At 46.8% G+C, this 6,285-nt stretch overlaps 1 pseudogene; it reads left to right on the plus strand.

Annotated features, from left to right (window-relative positions):
* Window positions 1–404: 404 nt before the first annotated feature.
* LOC142840841 (ubiquitin-conjugating enzyme E2 variant 1-like) lies at window positions 405–818 on the plus strand (annotated as a pseudogene).
* Window positions 819–6,285: the final 5,467 nt, after the last annotated feature.

Here is a 6,285-nt window from a genome sequence, read left to right on the forward strand (position 1 = left end):
ATTTGGTCTCATGAAAAAGAAGAAAACAAAACCAAAATCAAAAACTTCAGTAAGTCGGGGACCATCTTGCAGGGTCCCTTAAGGTTTGTTTGTTTATTTGTTTGTTTTTTGAGAAAGGGTCTCTTTGTGTAGTCTTGGCTGTCCTGGAACCAACTCGGTAGACCAGGCTGACCTTGAAATCACAGAGATCCGCTCACCTCTGCCTCCTGAGTGCTGGGATTAAAGGCCACCACCCCCTGGCAATGTTTTTTCTTGAATCAACCTCTCACACACGCCTTTAATCTCAGCACTCCAGAGGCAGAGGCGGGCGGATCTCTGAGTTCAAATCCAGTCTGGACTACAAGGACGGCAAGGACTGCACAGGTAAACTCTATCTTGTAGAAAACAAAGACAAGTGGTGGAAGATGGCAGCTACCACAGGCTCAGGAGTAAAAGTCCCTCAAAATTTCCAACTGTTGGAAGAGCTGGAAGGCCAGGAGTTAACTGGATGGCAGTTAGCTGGGGTCTAAAAGATGACAGAAACATGACCAAGATGAACAGGGATAACTGGGCCTCCAAGAGCAATTCACAAAACCTGAATATACAGCCTTAAAATAGAACCAGAAGCAACCCCATCTGTATGATTTATAAACAAAAACGTCAGTAATGATCACCATGAGTAGTTCAGATGGCTTGGTGAACACAAGAGCCACAGCGGTGCTGGCAAAGCGGCAGTGCCCCACGGCATCAAAGTCAAACTGCAGGAGCCTTGGCACTCAAAGTCAAAAGAGAACATGAAGCCACTACAGCTGCCAGAAGGACGGTGTTACATCAGTTAGTCACCAAGGCCCTGGCCTCTCCTCCCCAATCCGACCTAGGTCTCATTTTTCCACAGCAGTGAACTTTCTCGATACCTCTTGTAGACCTCAAAGTCCTGGGGAGGAAGCACCTCTAAGACATCATCCATCCTCTCATACTCCTTTCTGGTCCATTTCAAATACCTAGGGTCTGCCGAGTGTGACCACTGGCTGCCGAGTGTGACCACATGGATCAGAATGATGTGTTGAAATCGTTTTCTTTGGGAGCGGTGAGCACAACTAACACAACTGTGAACAGATGTGTTACACACAATCACGTGCTGCTGACCCATGTTCTGGATCTGCCGATCTGCCTTTGCCCACCCCACCACAGGTGCATGGGGGGGCCTTAGAATAGATGGGAAGGCTTTAGGTGGCATCCCTGAGACTACTAGGGGGCTTGAGGGTACTTTGGCTGCACCCATTTTCCTAAGTCTTTTTTTTTTTTTTGAGACAGAGACAGGGTTTCTCTGTAGCTTTGGAGCCTGTCCTGGAACTAGCTCTTCTAGACCAGGCTGGCCTCGAATTCACAGAGATCCGCCTGCCTCTGCCTCCTGAGTGCAGGGACTAAAGGCGTGCGCCACCACTGCCCAGTCTCCGTTTTCCTGAGTCTTAAGTGATACTCCATCCAAGCCATTGTTCCATCCCTTGTCTCCCCCCTCACACACACATTCTTCCACTCCCACCCTTGGCCAAAGCTTAGATTGTAATCCTTCCCTCCCTTTGAAATTGGCCTTGAGTGAGGAATTCAGGGCTCCCATCTCCCCACCTTTATCAAGGGTGCTGCTTTCCTGACCTCCTCAACTCTCCTGTTACCCATCACCACCCAACACTGGCTGTGCCCAGAAGCCATCAGCTGAGGTGGCAAGAACCTGGCTTCCCTCAGTAAGCTCTGCAACACCAGTTCACTTGCTACCAGCCTGGGAAGGGAATGCTGGCTCCTCCACCATCAGCTCCACTCAGGTCTCCAAGTGAACAGAACAGTCGTGGGGAGATTTAGACCTGCCAGCACGGATTCTCGGTGGCTCTGCCTAGAGGAAGGCCATGCAGAGTCCTAAGCGCACGTGGTTCTGAGTCGGTTCCTTTCATACATTGAAGAGGTTTGAACAGGGCTCTCCTGTCACCCTGGCCACCCACAGGGTCTGATGTGGAGCCTGACAGCTGGAACACAAGGCCCTGACCCTTCAGACTCAGACAGGGACCCAGAGGAGCTCTGTGACACCACGTGGCATTTTCAGATCCTGGCTCGTTGCCAGCTTCCCCATTCTGATCAGGACCACTATGTGTTGAAACGTGAATGCGTACTGACATAAAAGCAACTTGTTGTGTTGGAGGTGTGCTGTGGGACAATGGATTTTTATCCTGTCACTTGTATTTTTTTTCTAATAAAATGCTGATTGGCCAGTAGCCAGGCAGGAAGTAGAGGTGGGGCAATGAGAAATCTGGAAAGAGGGAAGCATAGTCTGCAGCTGTGACCCAGCCTCAGATGAAGCAAGATGTGACTCCCTCGCCAAAAAAGGTACCAAGCCATGTGACAATAATTATGGGTTAATGTGAGTTATAAAGGCGGATCTTTGTGAGTTCGAGACCAGCCTGGTCTACAAGAGCTAGTTCCAGGACAGGAACCAAAAAGCTACAGAGAAACCCTGTCTCGAAAATCAAAAAAAAAAAAAAAAAAAAAACCAAGAATTAGTAAGTAAGAGTAAGTAAGAAGCCTGAGCTAATGAGCCAATCAGTTTATAACTAATGTAGACCTCTTTATGATTCATTAAGACTTAAGGGCTGCAGGATTGGGCGGGACAGAAAAGCTCGGTCAACAGGGTGGTATGTACTCCAGGATGACTTTGATCGTGGGGTCTCCTCTGCTACAGCCTCTTATGTGCTGGGATCACTTGTGTGAGCCACAAATCCCTGGCTTCTCCAACTTGTTCTTGTTCTTGTTTTTTGAGACAGGGTTTCTCTGTGTAACAGCCCTAGTAGTCCTGGAACTCACTTTGTAGACCAGACTGGCCTCAAACTCACAGAAATCCACCTGCTTCTGCCTCCCAAGTACTGGGATTAAAGGTGTGTGCCACCACTGTCTGGCTGGCTTCTCTAACTTTTAATGTACCCTGAAACCCTTAGTATCAATCTTGTTAAAATGCAGAGGGGCTTAAAATCCTATCATCCGCCGGGCGATGGTGGCGCACGCCTTTAATCCCAGCACTCGGGAGGCAGAGGCAGGTGGATCTCTATGAGTTCGAGACCAGCCTGGTCTACAGAGCTAGTTCCAGGACAGGCTCCAAAGCCACAGAGAAACCCTGTCTCGAAAAGCAAAAAAAAAGAAAAAAGAAAAAAAAAGAAAAAAAAATCCTATCATCCTTCAGGTTCCCAAACAGTGCTTCAGGCAGGCACAGCTAGGTGACAGAACTTACCCAGAGCTCACACTGCAAAACACCCTGCCTCCTTTCCAAAGAAACACAGCTGTCCAAGGTGAGGTTAAAATTCCAGCGACTCTTCCTTTGTCGTTTTCCCCAAGGAGCTTGCTCAAAATAGTCCCCAAGACCACAGCAAGCCATCTTGCAAAGATATTTATAGCAGCCCAAAGAAAACCATCTCAAGTACCCTACGCTAGGCAAACAGTTAATAAAGTATGCTCTGAGTTCATCCCAGTGCTGCACGCCTTCTTTCCAGAACCCTGGAGGCAGAGGCAAGCAGATCTCTGTGAGTTGGAGTCCAGCCTGGGATACATACTGAGACCTTGTCCCAGATACCCCCACAAAGGGATGCTGATTAAAGTTGTATTTGTACACTCTGAAAAAAAAATCAGGTAAATTTAATATAACAGGAGTGGTCTATTATATAAATAGATGGATTTTTTTATATTTATTTATTTATTTATTATGTATACAATATTCTGTCTGTATGCCTGAAGGCCAGATGAGGGCGCCAGACATCTTTACAGATGGTTGTGAGCCACCATGTGGTTGCTGGGAATTGAACTCAGGACCTTTGGAAGAGCAGGCAATGCTCTTAACCACTGAGCCATCTCTCCAGCCCCCTAGATGGAATTTTTTAAATTACTCAAATTTTTTAATTAAAATCTTCATTTTAGGCAGGACATCTGGCACAGGCATGTAGTCTTAGATATCTGGAAGGCTGAGGCAGGAGGATCAGAACTTCAAGACCTTAGTGTGCCAGCATGCCTTTGATTCTAACGTTCAAGAGGCAGATCTCTGTGAGTTCAAGGCCAGCCTGTGGTCTACAGAACTAGTTCCAAGACAACCAGGGATTTTGAAACCCCTCCCCACAAAATTCAAGGTGGGGGTACAGATCAAATTCAAGGCCATCCTTTGGCAACGGAGTGAGACTCTGTCTCAAAGTAAAAAGCAAGACAGGAGGCTTAGGACATAGCTGAGTGTATTGCACTTCTTAGCATAAACAAGACCAAGGTTTAATTCCCAGCACGATGGGAAAAATAAAAATAATAATAAAGTCCTTGTTCTGACATGTTCAGAAACTTGTAAACAGCAGGTCCTGTGATACTTATCTTCTGGCTTGGGACATGATCCATCTAGCCCTTAACGCCTTGTCCTGGCAGATCCCAGAAACTGTGATCCTCCATCTCAGCTTTTCCTCTGTGTTCTGCAGATGAGTGTCTCATGTAGCCCACACTGGCCCCAAACTCATTACTTAGCCAAGAATGACGTTGAAGTCTTTTTTTAAAAAATTGTTATTGTTGGGCTGGAGAGATGCCTCAGAGGTTAAGAGCACTGGCTGCTAGGCTGGGCGATAGTGGCGCATGCCTTTAATCCCAGCACTCGGGAGGCAGAGGCAGGAAGATCTCTGTGAGTTCGAGACCAGCCTGGTCTACAGAGCTAGTTCCAGGACAGGCTCCAAAGCCACAGAGAAACCCTGTCTCGAAAAACAAAAACAAAAACAAACAAACAAAAAAAAGAGCACTGGCTGCTCTACCAGAGGTCCTGAGTTCAATTTCCAGCAACCACATGGTGGCTCACAACCATCTATAATAAGATCTAGTGCCCTCTTCTGGCCTGCAGGCATATATGCAGCCAGAACACTGTATATAATATAAATAAATAAACCTTTAAAAAATTGTTATTCTTGTTGAGCAATGGTGATGCACACCTTTGATCCCAGCACTTGGGAGGCAGAGGCAGGAGGATCTCTGAGTTTGAGGCCAGCCTGGTCTACAGAGTGAGTTCCAGGACAGCCAAACCTACACTGAGAAATCCTATCTCAAAAAAACTAGAAAAAAAAAACAAAATATTGTCTTAATTTTATGTCCAGGGCTGGAGAGATGACTCAGTGGTTAAGAGCATTGCCTGCTCTTCCAAAGGTCCTGAATTCAATTCCCAGCAACCACATGGTGGCTCACAACCATCTGTAATGAGGTCTGGTGCCCTCTTCTGGTCTACATACAGACAGAATATTGTATACATAAAAAATAAATATTAAAAAAATGAAATAAAATTTATGTCCTCAGGTGTTTCACCTGCATGTATGTCTGTGCACCACTTTCATGCCTAGTGCCCACAGAGGTCAGAAGAGGGCCTCAGATCCCCTGGGACAGAAGTGACATTTGTATATGTGAAGGAGCAGAACAAACTCCATTTTGAGAAAGAACTCCATTTTAGACAGGGTCTAACTAATGCAACCCGCAAAGTCATGAACATTCCCGAGAATCTGTGCCAGCCCTGGCCAAAGTGACCCATCAGGCTGTCCAAACAACAGCTGCTTGTTCAAACATCTTATAGGCATCTGATTAACCGCTGTTTTGAAGTTCTTGTCTACTGACAGTCATGGTTTTGAAATTCTCCTATATCCCAACCAATGAATTCAAAAGTTGTGTGATTTTATCCAATCCCGAAACACCAAGGCTTGTGCCACCCGGCCTGCAGTTTCCCCTTTAAAAGTCCCCTTACCCTGAGACCTCAGGGCTATTCTCCCCCATCTGCTGGGTCAGAGTGTCAAATTGTGGGTTTGCATCAGGTACCAGCTCTGTGGTGGTCTTGTTTGGGGTTCTGTGTGACATGGGCACAGTATATGAACTGTGAGAGCTGGGAACCAAACCCAGGTCTTCAAAGAGGGCAGCCAGTGCTCTTACTGTTGAGCCATCTCTTCCAGGTCCCCATCCCTTTTCCTTTTGAGACAGGGCCTAGCCTAGGACTTGCTATGTAGACCAAACTAGAGTTAGACTCATAGAGATTCGCCTGCCTCTGCCTCCTGAGTGCTGGGATTAAAGATGTGTGCCACCAACCCCATCCCAACCTTGAACATTTGACTCTCCAGCCACCTCCCAGCTGCTGGGACTACAGGAATGAATGTTCAGCTAACACAGGACGTTTTAGTTTATGGCATACCCACCCAGTTTCCACGGCCCTTCTCTGTTGGAGCTGGCCATAAAGAAATCCTCTGATTCACTTGGTGGCTAGATCAGAAGACCTTC

Source organism: Microtus pennsylvanicus, chromosome 1 (genome assembly GCF_037038515.1).
Source record: "Microtus pennsylvanicus isolate mMicPen1 chromosome 1, mMicPen1.hap1, whole genome shotgun sequence".
In the NCBI taxonomy this organism is placed as follows: domain Eukaryota; kingdom Metazoa; phylum Chordata; class Mammalia; order Rodentia; family Cricetidae; genus Microtus; species Microtus pennsylvanicus.